Here is a 20,005-nt window from a genome sequence, read left to right on the forward strand (position 1 = left end):
TGTATTCACCTGTTTGTGTTGCTATAAAGGAATATCTGAGGCTGGGTAATTTATAAAGAAAAAAGGTTTATTTGGCTCATGGTTCTGCTCTGCAAGAAGCATGGTGCCAGCATTTGCTTTTGGTGAAGGCTTCAAGGGGCTTTCAATCATGGCAGAAGGGAAAGGAGAACAGGTATCATATAGTAAGAGAGAAGAAAAAGAGAGAGAGTAGAGGAGAGGCCAAGTTCCTTTTAACAATCAGATCTCAAGAGAACTAATACAGTGAGAACTCACTTATTACCAGGAAGATGGCACCAACCCATTCATGAAGGATCCACTCCCATGATCTAAATATCTCCTACCAGGCCATGACTCCAACATTGGGAATCAAATTTCAACATGAGATTAGGAAGGGTCAAACATCCAAACTAAATCATGGGTCACTCTCACACAGTAAAAAAGAAAGAACAGAATGAAATTTGAGCACACTGAAGTTAGAATAAGACGATTTATTGATTATATATGAAGAGAAATTAAGAGGCAATAATCATTTTACTAAAATAATATAGAATAGAGAGAAAAGAGTTTTTGATAAGGAATAATGACCATAGTATAGAAATAGAAGAATGGGTTTAAAGCTGTGTTTTAGGAATTATTATAGGTCCTTAGATTATTGCAGGCCTTATGAAAGTCATTGCACTTAATTTAAAAAGAAATTATTATAAATGTTGATATAAAATAATACCTTCACTTAAATGCATAATATAAAAACTTTATCTCATTGACAGCAGCCAATGGCTTTAAACCTGAGTCTCCACACTAACCTATTTTTAATGTGTGAAGACTAAGAATAAAGCTGCCTGTTTCCTCTATATCTACCAATCTAGAATTCTTATACAATATTAATCAGAGACTGTTGCTCCTCAGTGGTATTTTGTGAATTTAGGCCTGCTAACACGGACACACTATATATCTGCATTCCATGCTATGGTTTGAATATTTGCCTTCCAAAATTCAGGTGTTGCCAATGTAATGGCCCTAAGAGAAGGGACCTTTAAGAGGTAACTACATCATGAAGGCTCCTATCCTAATGAATAGATTGGATGCCCTTATAAAGAGGCTTGATGGAGAAATTTTAGAGGGAGTTGTTCCCTTCTTGCCCTTCTTCCTTCCACCGTTTGAGGACAAAGTATTCTTCCCCTCCAGAGGATGCAGCAATAAGAGGCTATTTTGGAAGCTGAAAGCAGCCTTCATCATACCACCAACCTGCTAACACTGTGTTCTTGGATTTTCCAGCATCCAGAACTGTGAGAAATAAATTTCTGCTCTTTACAAATTACCCAGTCTCAGGCATTCTGTTATAGCAGCCACATGGACTAAAACAATCTACATGCAAAACAAGTTACAGAAATCTAGCTGAACTGTCATCCACAACTCTATGTATGTATGTAACAAACAGTCTAGTTATCACATTTAAGGACTTTATAAGTACATGCTATTTTGTTAGTTTTAATCTGATTAAATATTGGGTTTCTCTTTAAGACTTGGGCTACACAATGGAATCTAGATATAGAAAGATTTGAAAGCTACTGGTTTAGAACACACTATGTTTGAAAGTTTGGAAAAACATAGATGAAAATAACAGAACATTGGGAATGTAGGATTAAAAATTCTGTTGATTTTGAGGCTGGTGATTGATTTGAAAATAACCCAGGTAATTAAAACTATGAGAAGGAATGAGTGTATTAGATGCATCCAAGGTATGAAGGGTGAGAAAGAGAAGAATCTAGGGCTAAAATAAGGGAAATCAGAGGCTTAATCAGGGTTTAAGGACCTTAGATTATTGGTCTTACTCTGAGAAACCAACTAAAAAAATGTAGATCTCCACTGAAGTAATCTCTTAGCTTTATGTCAGTTGACTCTAAGACAAATGTCTGGAAAATAAAAACTAAACTCCAGAGAGTTTAAGAAGTTGTTAAAGAGGACTTTAAAATGTCTGGTGGAAGGAAAAGCCTGCCCAAAAGAAAGTAAATGGCTAAATTGATTCTGTGATAAAGTGATGGTCCAAGAGAAAGTGTAGCTAATACTTTTTTTTTTTTTTGAGATGGAGTCTTGCTCTGTCGCCCAGGCTGGAGTGCAGTGGCGAGATCTCGGCTCACTGCAGCCTCCACCTCCTGGGTTCAGGCAATTCTCCTGCCTCAGCCTTCTGAGTAGCTGGGACTACAGGCATCCGCCACCATGCCCAGCTAATTTTTGTATTTTTAGTGGAGACGGAGTTTCACCATTTTGGCCAGGATGGTCTTGATCTCCTGACCTTGTGATCTGCCCGCCTTGGTCTCCCAAAGTGCTGGGATGACAGGAGTGAGCCACTGCGCCCGGCCACAACATCTTTCCTAATTGACGAAAATGACAGGGAGGGAAAGGGAGAGAGGAGAGCAAGAGAAGGGAGTAAGGGAAATGGAGAGGAATAAGGAGAGAAAGACTTCATTTAATATCTGAGGTTAAAATAAATCCTTATTATGTGTTTCAAGTATGTGCAGTGTCAAATCTGGAGATAGATGGAAAAAGAATAATAAAATGGCATCATTCTATTATACAACAGGTTAAAAACAATAAAATTGAGAGATGGAAAACTGGCAAATAAGACTGGATAAAACCAAAGAGAGAATAAATGCAAAAGAAGTCAAAGCATAATTGAGCACATAAGAAATGTATAAGAACTAGAGTTCCATCAAATTTCTCTGGAGCATGAGGAAATGCAAAACTAAACCAGGAAAGAAAAAGAGTGGTTTCACAACAAGGTGTGTAGGAAAGGAGGGGGGATTTCAGTGAAGTGAGTCTGCTTCCATTTTCCATGCTCTGGAAATACTTTTGTTTCTTACACTCCATTAAGGATTCCAGGCAGCTCTTGTCAGAGTTTATATTTTTTTCACTCTCAATTTTTCTTTCTGATTGGAGAAAGTATTTTATCTTCTACCTTAATAAGCTGTGTAGAAAACTTGCTGTTGAATTCTAGCCTCTTTTCTAAAAGTCTAAGAAGTGATTCAACTGGGCTTTGGGCAAAGTAAACGCTGTCTTTCTGTTTATTTAACTTCTGAAACTTGTTGCTTTTCTCCATATTGCATAAAGAGTAAGCTTGTGCAGTATATTTATGTATATATAATCTATTTAAACATGCATACATATTTATATACAAAAAGAGAAAGACTGTGAGTGCAATTTCATGTAGTGTGTCTCTGTGTGTTTATGTATGTATAATATACAATTTAGGAGGCTCTAGTGATGATAAGAATAGATTCAGTAAAGCTTAATGTGACACTTTCTAGGGATGGCACATTTCACAGTAGCATAATTATACACATAAACTGCTTCCAATTAAGCCTTGTCTAAACCAAGTTTTGCCTTTGAGACTTTCTAATCTAGAAAATAAATGCAAAGCACTCTTGGGCCATAATCACATTAAATTATCTCAACTTTCCCATAAGGAATGTACACAAAAATAATCTTCTCTTGAAGCTGGAAAAATTGAGTCAGAATGATGAATAGTTCTTTCAAGAATCTATCGTAAATCTAAAAGCATGCATAAAAATTCATGGAAGTTCCTGCTCTCTGTTTTCTTAACAACAAAGTCTACTTGAGCCCACCTGCAGGTTCAAGGCAGCCCTAAATGCTAGAAGCATTTTTGGTTTTAGGTGGAAGGGATTTATCTAGTGTTGTGATCTGGGGGACTAAACACAGTTGGAGCAAATCTGGTCTTTACATTGTGTGTTAGTTCTGATAACATTTTCAGGACTGAACCTCTGTTCTGGAAACCTGCTTTGCCATTGTCAGGCCCCTTTGAAGTCCAGTCCCAATTTCCAGGTGCCCTGCTTCTCACAGCCAGACCTCCTGTCAGTGAGTTCCACATCAGCCCATGGGGCTCCGCTCTTCCCACTTGGGAAGGCACGATGCCATGTCCTCATGGCCCCTGCTGAGTACCTGCCTAGCCTCTGGTCTTCTTTCTATCACCAAGCCCACTACAACAAAAGTGTCAGAGCTTCAGGCCCAGTTCCCAGGCCCTGCCATCCATCCATTTGTGCTATAGGTTTCTCCCGTCTCCTAGCCAGCTCTGCCTCTATCAGACTCCTTCAATTAATCCAGTATCTTGTGATGTTTGTGGAAATTATAACAGAAACATAACAGCATTCATTTTGTGATTGTACATTCAATTTACAGATTTATAATTTGGGAAAATGTGAATAAAGGCCAGCCTGAAGGTTGATATAAATTAATTAAGGACGACGATCTGCTAAACAAAATAATAAGGCATCAAGTAGAATATTTACATTTTGTGAGAGAATAAATTTTCCAAACACAATTCTACCTATTTACATAAAATACTAATGGGAATCTCATGTACTCCACAAAGCACTTCCTTTAAGGAATACATTTCAGATAAATTCTGCTGACTTTGTAGGTTAATAAGATTGCATGTCTTTAAAAATTTTTTATTGATTGCCTTCAAATAGGCTGCTATTTCTCTTTACTTAGTTAAAATTGACCAGAGATTATTACAATAGTTGAAGTTGTTTAGATTTTCTATTATAGGTACTTCTGTGAACTGACAAATATATAAATGCTAGCAGAAGTACCTATAATAGAAAATCTATAGGAATCAAAGCCTCAATTTGATATAACTGGCAAAAATAATTTTTTTCTATGTTCCATTGAAAACTTGTACTATCCGAGCAGTGTTAAAACATGATCAACCTAATCATGTGAGGGTGAGAATATGGCCAATGTAAAATTCAATTATCTTTTCTTTATATTCATTCTTGGTGTTATTTCCCTGCAATTGAGTTTTCCCATTAAGGGTGAACATAAGGTTCTCAGAGAGCTGGAAAGTGTGTGAATGGAGAAATATTTGAAGCCTGGATCTCCTTTAGAGCTCATGGTGACTCCCTGTGAAATGTCACAGAGAAGGACACTTTAGTGTCCTGGGGACTTGTGAAGGGTAGCAAGTAATTAGTAATAAGAAGAAATGGGGAAGGGAAGGAAATAGCATGTTTTGAATTCCTACTGTGTGCCAGGTACTTTACAGATATAACTTGTTTATTGGGTTGGCTACACTTAGTGTTAGATAATGAGCAAATAGTTTTATTTCTGTTATCACCAGTGCCCTTCAAACTAATGCTATTGTTTTTCTCATCTCTGAAAGGTAATCTTGCATAAGATTCACACGGTGTTATTCACACAGATCTCATGTTCAGGTATTACAAATCTGATGGATATTGAAGTTTCATCTGATTTAAATTACAATTTAAACTATTGGAATAATCTCTGGTCAATTTTAACTAAGTGAAGAGGAATAGCAGCCTATTTGAAGGCAGTCAATAAAAAAAATTTTAAGACGTACAATCTTTCATTTATCATCTGATTTAAATCTTCTCTCCTACCCCTGCACCCACCACCAGCTTAGCACTCTGGGGTAGCATAAGGGGGAAAGGGTCTGCTTTTAAAGAATTCTCCCAGGTTCTTCATCCTCAATTTTTATCATCCATGGGAGGAAGAGAGGAAAGTAGAAAGGGACAAGAATGTCTTTTATTTAGCTAGAGATATTTGCAGGTTTTTAAAAAGATATCAAATGCATTTTCATGCTTGACACTGAGCCATTCTCTCATCAGACAATGATGTAGATCCCTTGGCAAACCCACGAGAGTCTTCCAAAGCTGCATTAGTTGCCAATTTGGGAGCTGCTCTCTCTTTAGCCCCTGCTCTAGTGGTGCAGCCTACCTAGACTTTCACTACCTGGCTTTCTTCACTCTAGAGGACAGTCTTTTGGGGCAGAGTACTTTAAATAGAATGCGAACCTAGCTACCTTCCATAATGTCCATCTTGGCCTACATCCTTGCATATCCTTTTCATGTCCTTATCCCACCAATATTCTGCAAGCTGGGTGGAGAAGACCTACACGATCGGCATCTAACAAGCATCCAGCCAGGGGTCATGACAAACTCACCACTTGGAGACTACTGTCTTGGAAATGATATATTCTGCCTCAATCATTCTATAAAATGTTCTGTATTAGTAGGATTTCTTCTTAGAAATTTTATCAATAAGAAGTTCATTTTATCAATAAGAAGTTCATGATACTGGAAGGCAAAAAAGGAGAGAGACACAAATGCTAATGTTCTTCGCACCTCTGGGTCAAAATGAATACGGGGATACCTTGAAAGTACAATTAATATAAGCGTAAGTATGGAAAGATGGTGGATGAAGCAGAGTGAAGCGGGTGCTGGAGCACAGTTGCCAGTGGGCCACCTGTGAATGGCCGGCACTGTGTCAGGAGTGGAGGTCTCAGAAGAACAGAATCCAGGCACAGAGTGGGGAGAGAAGAAAATGAAAAAAGATCAGTTAGGTTGGCGAATTGTTACAGAGTCTACAATATTATTTCCTTCTATAATCCTCACCCTAACCCTAAATATTGGAAAATATACAAAAATAGTGGAATATTTGGAAGCTGGCAAACCAGGGGAATAAACATGAACACAGCATGAGAAATGAAGCCACGTGTTCATAAGGAGTTGCAGAATACTTGCGGTGGGCGTTTTGGAGTTTAGGGAGATACAGTGAGACTGTAGGTCCTAAACAGAAGGTCAGATGGGAAGGCTGCGGAACTCCTTGTAAAATCACAGGCTTCAGCCTGAAGAATAGTGCTGTTCTGCAGGAAGATGCCATTATCCTGAAATGAGGTACAACTTTTGGAGCAGTGTGAGAAAAGGGAACGAACATCTAGCAGCCACATCAAGGAAGCGAACCTTCAATAACAAAGGAAATTGAGAGTTTTCATAGCCTGGTGTTCTCCACTTGATTTGGAAGTGGAGATTTTGGGCTTGATATTTGCAAGTAAGGTGTCTGTATAAAGCATTATTTTAAAAACTTTAGGAAAAGATTGCATTCATTTGTATTAAGTTTAGTTATTGACTTGAAATAATGTTTTTCTTGACTGTCATTCCTTTTTCAAGCAAAGTAGGACATGAGAAGACTCAGTCTCCCACCTTCTGCTAGAGAATGAACAAAATGAATCTCAAGCACCAAACTATACATCTTGGAGCCATAACACAGCTGCATCTTCATGACACTGAAATGCAATTGTCTTAAACTACACTTGCGGATTGACTGGTTGTAGAAAGCACAATCACCACACTGAAACAGGTTTGACCTGACAAGAAGTATAAGGGAAGCATACTGTTTCAGTTAGGCTGCTTAGCTGCAACAGAATTTCTGATATGCCAGATGAGTCTGTCTGCCCTCCTCTCCTCTACATGACACACACTACAAAGCCCCATATAGGACTCCTTGTTAAACCCAATAAATTGTTGTAGACATCGGCTCCTTTCAGAGAGTCAGACTGATTAATCTTGCATATGGGGAATTGTGTGAATATGTTATTATACTGAAGTTAGGAAAATCGAAGTCTCTGATCTTTCAGGAATTGAGAGAAAGCTAGTAGAAGCAGAGCAGTCATCACTTTTAGATCTTCAGGGTCTAACAAACAAGGATTTGATTTTTACCTTGAGCTTCTGTTAGCTTTTACTAGAGGCCTTTGTTTTTAGAGATGAATCAGAAAGTCGACAGATCCTTCTCGATTCTTCCTTTCATTTTATTGCACTCTCTGTGCAGCTGGTTACCTATAAACTTTCTGTATTTTTCTAAATAAATAAAGGCTTGCGACCTTTGAAAGGCAGCAAAGCACAATGAAAAAGGCAAAACAGGCTATGAATTAGAAACACCATTGCTATCCCAACTCTGCCTACTAGTAGAGGTGAATTTGAATGTGTATTTAATCTATCTATATATTTTTGCCTCATTTGTAAAATGAGAATAACAGTAATTTAATTCTTTAGGTTTTGATGAGAAACATTCAATGACATTACATTTGGAAACACTCAGTACCATGTTGGCCACGTGTTAAATATCTAATAATTGGTCATAGTTATTATGAACAATTGGTTTGATTAATTTCAGTATGACAGGATATTTGGTCTTGGGTTTTCTTTTTTCAATATGATATGATCAGTTTTTTTTTCTAAAATTATAATGATTTGATGTTGTAGATAAAACAGGTATTAAAGTTATTTCTTAGTTTACATCATAGCACAGAAAGAGTGACATCTTTATTCTGCAACTGTTTATTCAATGCTGTTGAAGGCAGTTATATTGCACACAGTCTCTACGCGACTGGCGCTGATGAAATTGTGCCTGTCCCCTAGGTTAGGTCACATGAATTTTGTTTCTGCCCACCTGCCGTGTGTGCATACACATAGCACTTTGGTAGATGTTACACATTCCTGTCTTTGAAGAAGGAATCTGGTCCAGAAGAGAAAAGAGAGACACTTAAAATGGCTTGGAAACAATGGCAAAGTCAACAAAAGCAAATCATTGTGTTAGAAGATAAATGTAATTGGTGAGAGAAGACAGTTGAGTGTGAGAGATTCTCAGAGAAGGTGGGTTTGAGTTGAACATGAAAAAGGTGATGACCATGGACTTTTGAAAATTAGCTGTTTGCTTGTCTGTCCTAAACAATTCAAAAGTTGTCAATAAAAAATATCTATTATAGCCGTAAAATGGAAATAAAGTAATTCTTAGAGTGAAAAAATATAAACATATATTGTGACACTTTATGAGCTGAGAATTTTCATGTGTGTCCGTGTGAAGAGACCACCAAACAGGCTTTGTGTGAGCAACATGGCTGTTTATTTCACTTGGGTGCAGGCGGGCTGAGTCCTAAAGGAGAGTTGGTGAAGGGAGATAGGGGTGGGGCCGTTTTAGAAGATTTGGGTAGGTAAAGGAAAATTACAGTCAAAGGGGGTTTGTTCTCTGGCGGGCAGGAGAGGGGGTCACAAGTTGCTCAGTGAGGGAGCTTTCTGAGCCAGGATGAGCCGGGAAAAGGACTTTCACAAGGTAATGTCATCACTTAAGGCAAGGGCTGGCCATTTTCACTTCTTTTGTGGTGGAATATCATCAGTTAAGGCGGGTCAGGGCATATTCACTTCTTTTGTGATTCTTCAGTTACTTCAGGCTATCTGGGCTTATACCGTGCAAGTCACAGGGGATTTGACGGCTTGGCTTGGGCTCAGAGGCCTGACAAGTATGATGTTAAGCATGTTTACTCATTCATTTTATTCAATAGATATGTTTCATTTACATGTACTAGTTGTTATTCTAAAACTGGTTTGTCCAGTTTTACTTTTTTTATCTTTTATATTAGTTGTGCTATCATTTTTATTTTATTTTTGTACAAATGGTAAAACTGAAGCTCTGAAAAATAAGTACCTTACCCAAAGTTACACATGGTATGGAAGATCTAGAATTGAAACTCATCTGTTTGACCATAAACCAATTTGTATACCATGTAGACTCATTAAAAATAAGTTAATTTATAGACCTTATGGAAATGCTACAAAGAAAATTTTCTTCTTCTTAGCAAATTTTTCAATCCTCCAGTAATAGGTGAATCTCTGTGTGCTTTTAACTAACTGTGTGTATTAGACGTGTGAGATCAAAATCAGTGGGTTACTTAGAACAGTTTGGTGAGAAAAATAAATCTCCTACAATAAACATGGTTTACAAAAAGGAAATGTAAATGAGAAAGTGTCTGAGATAGGTCTCAAATCAATTTTGAAGTTTATTTTGCTAAGGTTAAGGATGTACCTGGGAGAGAGGTCTGTGCCTTTCTCCAAAGATGTTTTTGAGGGCTTAAATATTTAAAGGGGAAATGTGAGCTGGAGGGGAAAAATGGAGGGTATGGCAATCCACATGTTGCAGGAGAAAACGAGCAGGTAGGGGAATAGTCAATTATCTATTCATCGGGAGCTGAGTAAATCAGCACTTTACATAAGATAAAGTGAGCACACAGTAGCTGCCTGTGGAGATATTTAACCTTTTATACCTAGCTCTCTGCTTAGGAACAAAAGGAAAGGCAGTTTCTTGCATGACTCAGCTTTCAGCTTAATTTTATTCTTTGGGCATAGATAATTGGGGTCTTGAGTTTTTATTTTCCTTTCGCATTTCTCCCCCAATTTAAAAAAATCTTTCAGAGAAAGCATTTTAGAAGAAATTGAGTCTCTGGTCTCAGGTTTTGTCTGATGACTCATGGTTGGGATGGTTTATTCCTAGACAGATAGGTCCCACATTATTAGGAAAGCTCATTTTTAGCAGGTTGTGGAGTCGCACGTCCCATGAGGAAAATATAGTGGCAACGAGAGAGAAATAAAACAACACACAAACAAAAAAAAAAAGGGAAGAACAAGCCTGGAAAACCGAAATAGGCCATATTACCCTGAAGTCTACACATCAGTAGGTAGGTATGAAAGTGGTTTGTGTATATAAATAGGATGCTGTTATTGTCTTCTGAAGTTTAAGTTGTTAGCTTCAGTTCACAGGGTTTTAAGAATAGCAGAACTTAATTTTTCATGTTTTCAAATCAGGAAAAGTGGGGAGAAAAGGAAAAGAAAAAAAGGAAAAAAATTGAAAACATTATTTTGGACTGAATTCAGTCCAAATTGTAGACAATAGTAAAAATTGAAAAGAATTAGGCAAGGCTAGAATCTAATTGTAGAAAATAATAATAATTGAAAAGAATTAGACAAAGCTGGAATCTAATAACAGCTATACTATAGTTTATTTTGAAATCTGATTTATCTCTCTCCAATTGCCCATTTTTATTAAAGACAAAATCATAGAAGGATCAATTTATTTGTAAAATAAGTTTTAGTACTATCATTCTTGGCTTGATTCTTTGCATAAAGTGCAGCAAGAATAATCATTTGTCATACAAGCTCACTGTTTTTTTCTTAATTGGCTTTACTGGAACATGTTTCATAAGGTGTCTAAGACTACACCTTTTTAAAAGCCTCAAGCCCAGACCAGGATTTCTCTGTGCCTGAAGTGAATTTCTCTGTGCTTTTCTGTGTGAATTGGGTTAATTTCTCTCTTTTTAAGGTCTCAGGAAAACCTGGGGTTCCTGGGTGTGTCAGAAAGTTACATTCTTTTTTTTTTTTTTTTTGAGACGGAGTCTCGCTCTGTCGCCCAGGCTGGAGTGCAGTGGCGCAGTCTCGGCTCACTGCAAGCTCCGCCTCCCGGGTTCACGCCATTCTCCCGCCTCAGCATCTCCGAGCAGCTGGGACTACAGGCGCCCGCCACCACGCCCGGCTAATTTTTTGTATTTTTAATAGAGACGGGGTTTCACCGTGGTCTCGATCTCCTGACCTCGTGATCCGCCCGCCTCGGCCTCCCAAAGTGCTCGGATTACAAGCGTGAGCCACCGCGCCCGGCAGAAAGTGACATTCTTTACTTATCACAGGTCAGAACCCTATAAAGGACAAGGTATGGGGCCAGGGTTTCCAAGGAGCTTTCATCAGCTCTATAGGCCAGCCGCATTTTCTCAAGGCCATGTGAAAATATGTTGTTCCAGTCAAAGCATTGGTAAAATAACCAGTGTCTCCAACTATGCCCTGTTATAAAAGAAAACAGATTCTTACTGAACTTTTGCAAATCACTATATTGTCATAAATTAATAATACTCACAAAATAGCTTCCAAATTTTGGAGAAATTAGGTTGAGAGAAAGGAATTATGTTTTAAATTTTGCTCCTAAGAATATACTTTACTAAATTGTTAAGAGCTATAAATAGCTTAAAAGAACATAAAGTTTTTTGGGTGTCTGAAAAATAAAACAAAGAGAATCATCAAATGTTTTAAGTAAAAAGTCGTAAAACATTATTTCAACCTTCTATTAGTTCAGTTCATGCAATTAACTCCTGTTCTGCTTGAAATTTAATTAATAATCCTTATGAATACTTCAGCTGTCCATGAAAGTCCTGGAAGTTTTTCACTCTATTCCAATGGTATAATTTTACTCTAAAGTTATCAGAAACTTGTATTTACAAGTATGCCTCAGAGTTCCATAGCTGATTATAAACTGCCCTATAAAAGTATCAAAGTTGGTCTGGCGTGGTGGCTCATGCCTGTAATCCCAGCACTTTGGGAGGCCGAGGTGAGTGGATCATGAGGTCAGGAGTTCAAGAGCAGCTTGGCCAAGATGGTGAAACCTCATCTCTACTAAAACTCTCTAATCATAAGAAGAAATTAAAGCCAGCTGGTTGTTAGTCTTAACTTTTACTCTTTAAGGAGAATTTCCAAGACAAAACTCCAATGCAGCTACTTACCTAGGAATGGAGTGCTCTCTACCATTTTAGAAGGAGAAGGAAAAAACCCTCAAACTCGCCTTCACTGTTGGAAGCAAGCTGAAACTCCAGAAAGAAGTTGTCTGCTCTCTATCGTCATGAAAGCAGGAACACATGCCTTCCTCGTCGGAAGCAAGTAAAACTCCAGAAAAGGAGCTGTACAGCAAAATAAACCTTAGATCTTAACCAAATTTTGCGTGATCAGGGATTCACTGGAGAAGGGAGTTCCCAGGCCTCAGCAAATTGTCCTATTGGTTTAAGCAATAAATATAGCTCAAGCTGGTATAGATAAGATCACTGATCAGAGATTTGTCAAAGGTCAGGGTCACCTTCATTTCTGCTGGTCACCAATTTGTAAACCAAAAAGTATCTGAGACAGGTCTCAATCAACTTAGAATTTTATTTTGTCAAAGTTAAACATGTACCTGGGAGAGAGGTCTGTACCTTTCTTCAAAGATGATTTTGAGTATAAGTATTTAAAGGGAAAAAGTAAGCTGGAGGGGAAAGAGGGAGGGTATGGTAATCCTCATGTTGCAAGAGAAAAGGAGCAGGTAGGAGATTAGTCAATTATATATTCAACTGATGCTCAGTAAATCAACACTTTACATTAGATAACGTAAACATAGAGGAGCTACCTGTGGAGAAATTTAGCCTTTTATACCTAGCTATCTGCTTAGAAACAAAAAGAAAGGCACTTTCTTGCATGGCTCAGCTTTGAGCTTAATTTTATTCTTTTGGCATAGTGCATTGAGATCTCATGTTTTTATTTTCCTTTCACAGGACCAAAACGGTTTTTTACAAAAAGGAAGTGCTTAACAAATGTGTTTTCTAAAACAAACCTTTATAAATCTTAGCATCACAAATCATTATTCTATAGAAATATTTCTATCATACCATTTAATATTATGGGAAATTTGTTTGTCTTTTTTTGGTAAACAGATTTTAAAACTAAACATTATGATGATAAAATAGCAAGTAAATATAAATTTAATTTAATTGTTATGGTAATTGATATGTAAACATTTCCCAATCTCATTTCTTAACTTTAAACACGTATAATGGTTAATCTAAAGCTTTATTCTCTCAAAGTGCTGGTGCCAATAACATTTTACAATATCGTATTCTCAGTAATTTTTCTCATTATCCAGTAGTTAAAACTGACAAATCCTAAGTGAAATATAATTTTGATCAAGAATGAATCCAATTTGGGACTTATTTTAAATTTTAAAACATATACATATGTATTATAAATAAACTGCGTCTCTATCTATCCATCCATCCATCCATCCATCCATCCATCCATCCATCCATCCATCCATCCTCTATCTCCTCTCTGCCCCATTTCCCCTTCACCCTCTTTACCTGCCTCCCTCTCCCTTTCTGTATTGGACCTCCCTTATCTCTCCTTTTTAGGGGAGAGGAGGAGGTTTAATTCATCCTGTCTATTCTTAGATACAAGTTTATTTGACAGTTTTCTGTTTATATTCATAACACTATGAGGTAGCAATGAAAATATTGCCTATCCTAATATGCGCTAGAGCCGCATGTGGATTTTTATCTCATAAACATTTTTCAGCATTTTTAGTAAAGAAACATAATTCTCATATCAAAATTTCCAAATGTAAGAACTCTTCTCAACATGAAGCATTTTTATAAAGGATAAGGAATTGCATGATTTGGTAAGCAGCAGGAAATGGGCAACTTGGAAAGAACTGTCTCTAATTTTTAACTGGTTTTATAGAAAGCTTGTTTCTGAGACCTGCTGGGTGTCCAAATTGGTTCATGGGTTCAGAGAATAACATTAGAAATCGTTTTAGAACAAAGATAATGGAATCTCAGGCCTTCTGGGAAATCTGGATCAATGGATGATATCCAATTTCCTGAAAGATTGACTTCAATTGAAAAGTTATACACATTTATTCTTATTTTAACTGTTTTATGAGATCTTGACATATAGAATTATTGTTAATAGTATGACTATCTGAGTAAAATACCTAAAATTTTGAACTTTCATTTCCTTCATCTTCAAAATTCTGTATTATAGGATTGTTAGATGACTAAATTAGATAATATATGTAGATGGCATAATTACATGCCTAAATTATCAGTCAATATGACCAGTATTCATGATTATGGTAATAATGACAATGACAATGATGCTGTCAAAGCCAAGCTCAAAGCTTTGATATCTATTTCAGTTCTTCATGTGATAGACATTCCTTGCTCTGATTTCAGATATTCTACTGCCCCAAATCTCCAACTGGATGTTTCATGGGTATCTAATATTAAAATTTATCTTTTAACAATTTGTAAACTTCCATTTCTCCTTCCAGACCTATTAACCAGTATCATCTACATTATCTCCGCCTTCCCAAACCTGCCACCATGACACTATCCTTATCTTGGTGCCTGGCATCCTCAGAATGCCCCAGGCTTGCTCTCCCACACAGAAAAGTGTCCTCCTAGATGTCTCCCTTGCAAGTACACCATCTGCCTTCCCTCATGTCATCTGGCCTCTCATCTCTGTCTAATCTATCTGAGAATGAAAATGGCGACAACTTACTGGATGCTTTTTCCTTGACAAGCACAATAATAATTATTTTAGGTCTATATCACATTTAATTTTTTCAATAGCTTTTTCATTTACAGATGGGCATATCACCTTACATTCATTAGGATGACCATTATTTAAAAAAAAAAAGTGTTGGAGAGAATGCGGAGAAATTGGAAGCCTTGTGCACTATTGGTGGGGATGTAAAATGGTGCAGTCGCTATGGAAAACAGTATGGAAGTTGCCCAAAAAATTAAAAATAGGGGCTGGGCACGGAGGCTCACACCTGCAATCCCAGTGCTTTGGGAGGCCGAGGTGGGCAAATCACAAGGTCAGGAGTTTGAGACCAGCCTGGCTAACATGGTGAAACCCCATCTCTACTAAAAATACAAAAAATTAGCTGGGCTTGGTGGCGGGCGCCTGCTACTCAGGAGGCTGAGGCAGGAGAATCTCTAGAACCTGGGAGGTGGAGGTTGCAGTGAGCCGAGATCATGCCACTGCACTCCAGCCTGGGCAAGAGTGCGAGACTCTGTCTCAAAAATAAATAAATAAATAAAAATAGAATTACCATATGATCCACCAATCCTACTTTGGTGTACTTACCCAAAAAAATTAAAATTGGGATCTCAGATATTCTCCCTCCCATGTTCACTGCAGCTCCATTCACAATAGCCAAGATGTTGAAGCAAACTAAATATCCATCAATGAATGAATGGAGATTGTGATATATATAATATAATATAATAATATAATATAATAGATATGAATATTATTAAATATTCAAAAAGAAGCCCTGCTCTATGCAACAACATGAATGAACTGGGAAGACATTAGCTAAGTAAAATAAGCCAATCACAAAAGGACAAATACCTCATGATTCCACTTACATGAGATATCTAAAGTAGCCAAACTCATAGAAACAGAGAGCAGAATGGGGTTTGTCAGGGGTTCTGGGGAGGGAGAAATGACGAGTTGCCGTTCAATGGGTGTAAAGTTTTAGTTTTACAAGATGAGAAAGTTCTAGAGATCTGCTGTTCACCCTTATGCTTATAATTAACAATACTGTACCTTACACTTAAAAATTTAAGAGGTGCAGCAAACCAACATGGCACATGGATACATATGTAACAAAACTGCACATTGTGCACATGTACCCTAAAACCTAAAGTATAATAATAATAATAAAAAAATTTAAGAGGGCAGATCTCATATTATGTATTTTTTGACCATAGTGAAAAATATTATGCTACATAAACGGGGATTCTGAAAAGAAGAGCACAGTTTAATTCTACAGCTGTCAGTTTCTAAACTGAAATGAAAAAACAACCTTCAAAATGAACTATATTAATTGCAGTGCTGTTATTAGACTTTGTCAACTAAGATTTACATTTTAATTAATTTGATAATACACAAAGTAATATACTATCTTCATATGAACTCTGGATGTCTCAATATGCAAAATGCAAATTTGAAAGAGAAAAATTTTGTACTTATTTTCTGGGCTTATTAATTTTTTGAAAATAGCTACTCTTAGTGCAGATGGATTTTTTCTTTTTTTGTCCAGCTTGGATGTACCTCAGACAAGAAATGTTCAGATGCATTTCTAATAGAACTTTATCATGTCTGGACAAACAAAAACTTAGCAATTTCAAATACATTACTATAAAAACGTCCTGTAATTAGATATAATAATCTATGAATAATTAAACATTGCAGAGAGATGGCACAACAAAACCATACAAGTTGTAAGGTAGCTTTTTGGCTTCTTTTCATATATCCCATAATAGCTATATATTAAGATGACAATATTTAAGAAAAATAACCAAAGAACAATGCTCGGATAGGCTAAGATGTCACTGATACTGATTATATTTTTTAAAATATGTCTTGTAATTAAGTCATCCCAAAATTTTATTGATAATGTTAACTTTTGTTTTTATAGTGTTTGAAAGTAATATAGGTAATTAAAAAATTAAGGCCAATCGAAGCTTAAACTTGATATTGATCCCGGTCATATTTTCCAGCACTTCCTATTCTACCTCAGTCTTTTAGTTTTACGTTGTTAGCATATACTTTTTTAAATGGATATATAATTGTTGTGCATATTTATAGGATACATGTGAAATTTTGATACATGCATATGATCAATATGTAATGATCAAATCAGGGTATTCAGAACACCTAACCCCTCAAAAATTTATTATTCATTTGTGTTGGGAACATTTTAAATCTTCTCTTCTAGCTATTTTGAAATATATAATAAATTATTATGGATAACTCTAGTCACCTACTGTGTTATCAAACATTAGAACTTATTTCTTCTATCCAACTGTGTTTGTACCCATTAACCCAGCCCCTCTTCATCCCCCTTTCCTCAGACTCTTCCTAGCCTCTGGTAAGCATCATTCTACTCTCTCCCTCCAGGAGATCTACTATTTTAACTCCCACATATGAGTGAGAACATGAAATATTTGTCTTTCTGTGCCTGGCTTATTGCACTTAATATAATAACCTCCACTTCCATCCATGTTGCTGCACATTACAGGATTTCATTCTTTTTATGGATGAAAAGTGTTCCATTGTGTATCATCCAGTTTTATAATTAATCATTCCCTCCTCAATTCTCCTATACCACTCAATTCATTCTTCCTTCTAGAAATTCTTATTTGTGATGTAATTATTGGCTTAGGTGCTTATCCCCCTCCCCCTTTCAGAATATAAGTTATTTGAAACAGGGCTGTTTTAGTCCGTTTTCACACTGCTGATAAAGACATACCTGAGACTGGGAAGAAAAAGAACCTTAATTGGACTTACAGTTCCACATGGCTGGGGAGGCCGCAGAATCATAGTGGGAGGCGAAGGGCACTTTTTACATGATGCTGGCAAGAGAAAATGAGGAAGATGCAAAAGCGGAAAGCCCTGATCGAACCATCAAATCTCATGAGACTTATTTGCTACCATGAGAACAGTATGGGGGAAATCACCCCATGATTCAAATGATCTCCCACCGGGTCCCTCCCACAACACGTGGGAATTATGGGAGTACAATTCAAGATGAGATTTGGGTGGGGACACAGAGCCAAACCATATCAAGGGCTCACAGATTATTACTCTTCGTACATGCAGAATTTAGGTTAGTGTCTGAAACATGGTAGTTGATCCAAGCAAAAAAGAATTAATATATTCAAATACTCTCCAATATGCCCACCTCAAACACATAAAAAAGATAAAAAATGTTCTTTTTATCCTATTTTTTCTAAGGCCCTGAGCTCTTAAGTTCACCCAGGGGAAGTAATCTAATTTCTAAAGGGAACATAAAGTAACACTGACATTAAAGTCACTGGATCTATGAGGCTGTCACTAGATATAATAGATTGGCCACCATGGTGCTAGATTTAAGTCATCCAGGCTATATTGTTAAGATGACTTTATCAAATCTTTCTTGGAAAAGCTGTAACACAAGTCTTGGACAATTCCTTCTCTTAGCGCATGCTGTTTACAAAACTTCAATAACTAGGGTGAACTTTGTTTCTCTGTCAAAGCCAAACTCAAAGCTTTGGCTTTGAGTATAGCCATGACCTATCCCCGAGTTCTTAATTTGCTTTTTTGCCATGTAACCTGGAGAGTAAATAGGATGAAGAACTTCAGAACCCAGTTTAGTTGATGACAGGGTTGTGGTTCAGGAGTTAAATGGCCTCAAATTCCTCCACTGAACAATTAATTAATAATTAATACTGGCACTTACTTATGCCAAGCACTGTAAAAGATTCTGAGTGACAGTAAATATCTTTTCTCTTTTCCCTTGTTAATGAACATCTTTTGTCTTTCTTCTTTTTCTTTACCTTTTCGCTCTTATTTCGGAGTTTATTCCACATTCCTCCTGGTTCTTGTTTCAGCTCAATTCCTTCCCTTGAGCTAAATGGAATGAAAGAAATAATGCCATTTTATCTTATTCTTCTTTTTATTTCAAAGAAAATTAAAAGATCAAATTGTCTGAGAATTTGCTGTTTCCCTCAATATGTTCTGAAAAATAAATATATTATTCTCAGGCTCGTACACATAAATATTTTACAATGATTTCATTCTTGAGTCCAATTTCTCTTCTCAGCACAAGACCCAAATTTCCACTGTCATCCTATGCCATTCCTTCTAAATTTTATCACCATATTCATAATTGGGCCCAGGTCTCTACCTCACATATAGTGAGTACCCAATACATATTTGTATGGACATCTTAGAAATTGATTATGGTTGGCTAAGTACAGGTAAAAGTAATAGGGTGTAGGTTCATGTTTACAAATATCTTGATAGAAATTCCCAGAGAAGCAGGAAGGAATTCTCTCTAAATGCTTAGGCACCTTTTACATCAAGGCTAAATCCTGAAAGATAAAGACTGGGTAGCACAAGGTGCCGACCTCTTCAGAAGAGTTCAGATGAAGAAGGGAGAAATCCTGTGCCTGTAGACTTCTTGAGTGGAGGAAACCCAAGAGATCAGAGCTTGTTTAGGAGCCTGAGTTACCCATAAAAATGGCTGACCAATAAAATAAAATACCTCAGAAAAGTGACCCACTGGAATGAACACTGTAGTATCCCAAATGCGTTAATGATAGGATTTGCAGATGCATAATGAAGGTAGTCTGGGCAGGAGTTGCTTTCTGATTGACATGTCTCTAGCTGATACGTTGTGCACGTAAGTGGTAGTTTGAGGTCTATTAAATTGAGTGTCTATAAAAGCTTGCTGACTCCATACTGCTGTGCTACCTTTATCTATTTCTCTAGATTTAAATCTCAGGATTTGTATTCTGAAATCTTATGTGGCTTGGATTTGGTCTTACTCTAATAAGTAATCAATTCTTCTTTCTTTTCTGCATGCAATCTTCTCACAGTTTATGAAAGACTTTAGCAAATATTGCTATGACACTTTATTGTCTTGTATTTATACCTTTTTGTTGTATCTTCTCATACCATCTGTGGGATTGCCCAGGAGACTTACTGGCAAATGGAACATTTGCAGACTTGATGGACACATATGCTGAAAGTGTTTGCACATTGAGGCTCACTCTCTTTCTGTTCTTGGAACTCTGTTGCTAGTTCTGAAAAACTAAGCCCCAGTCAACTCCCAGACATGTGAAAGGCCATCCTTGATAATACAGCCACCAGCCACCTTGGCATCTGAATGCAGTGCTTGAGAGAACTCAGTAGAGATAAGCTTAGTCATCATAGATCAGAAGAACCACCTGAGCAACCTT

This window comes from Nomascus leucogenys, chromosome 7b, assembly GCF_006542625.1.
Source record: "Nomascus leucogenys isolate Asia chromosome 7b, Asia_NLE_v1, whole genome shotgun sequence".
Lineage (NCBI taxonomy): Eukaryota > Metazoa > Chordata > Mammalia > Primates > Hylobatidae > Nomascus > Nomascus leucogenys.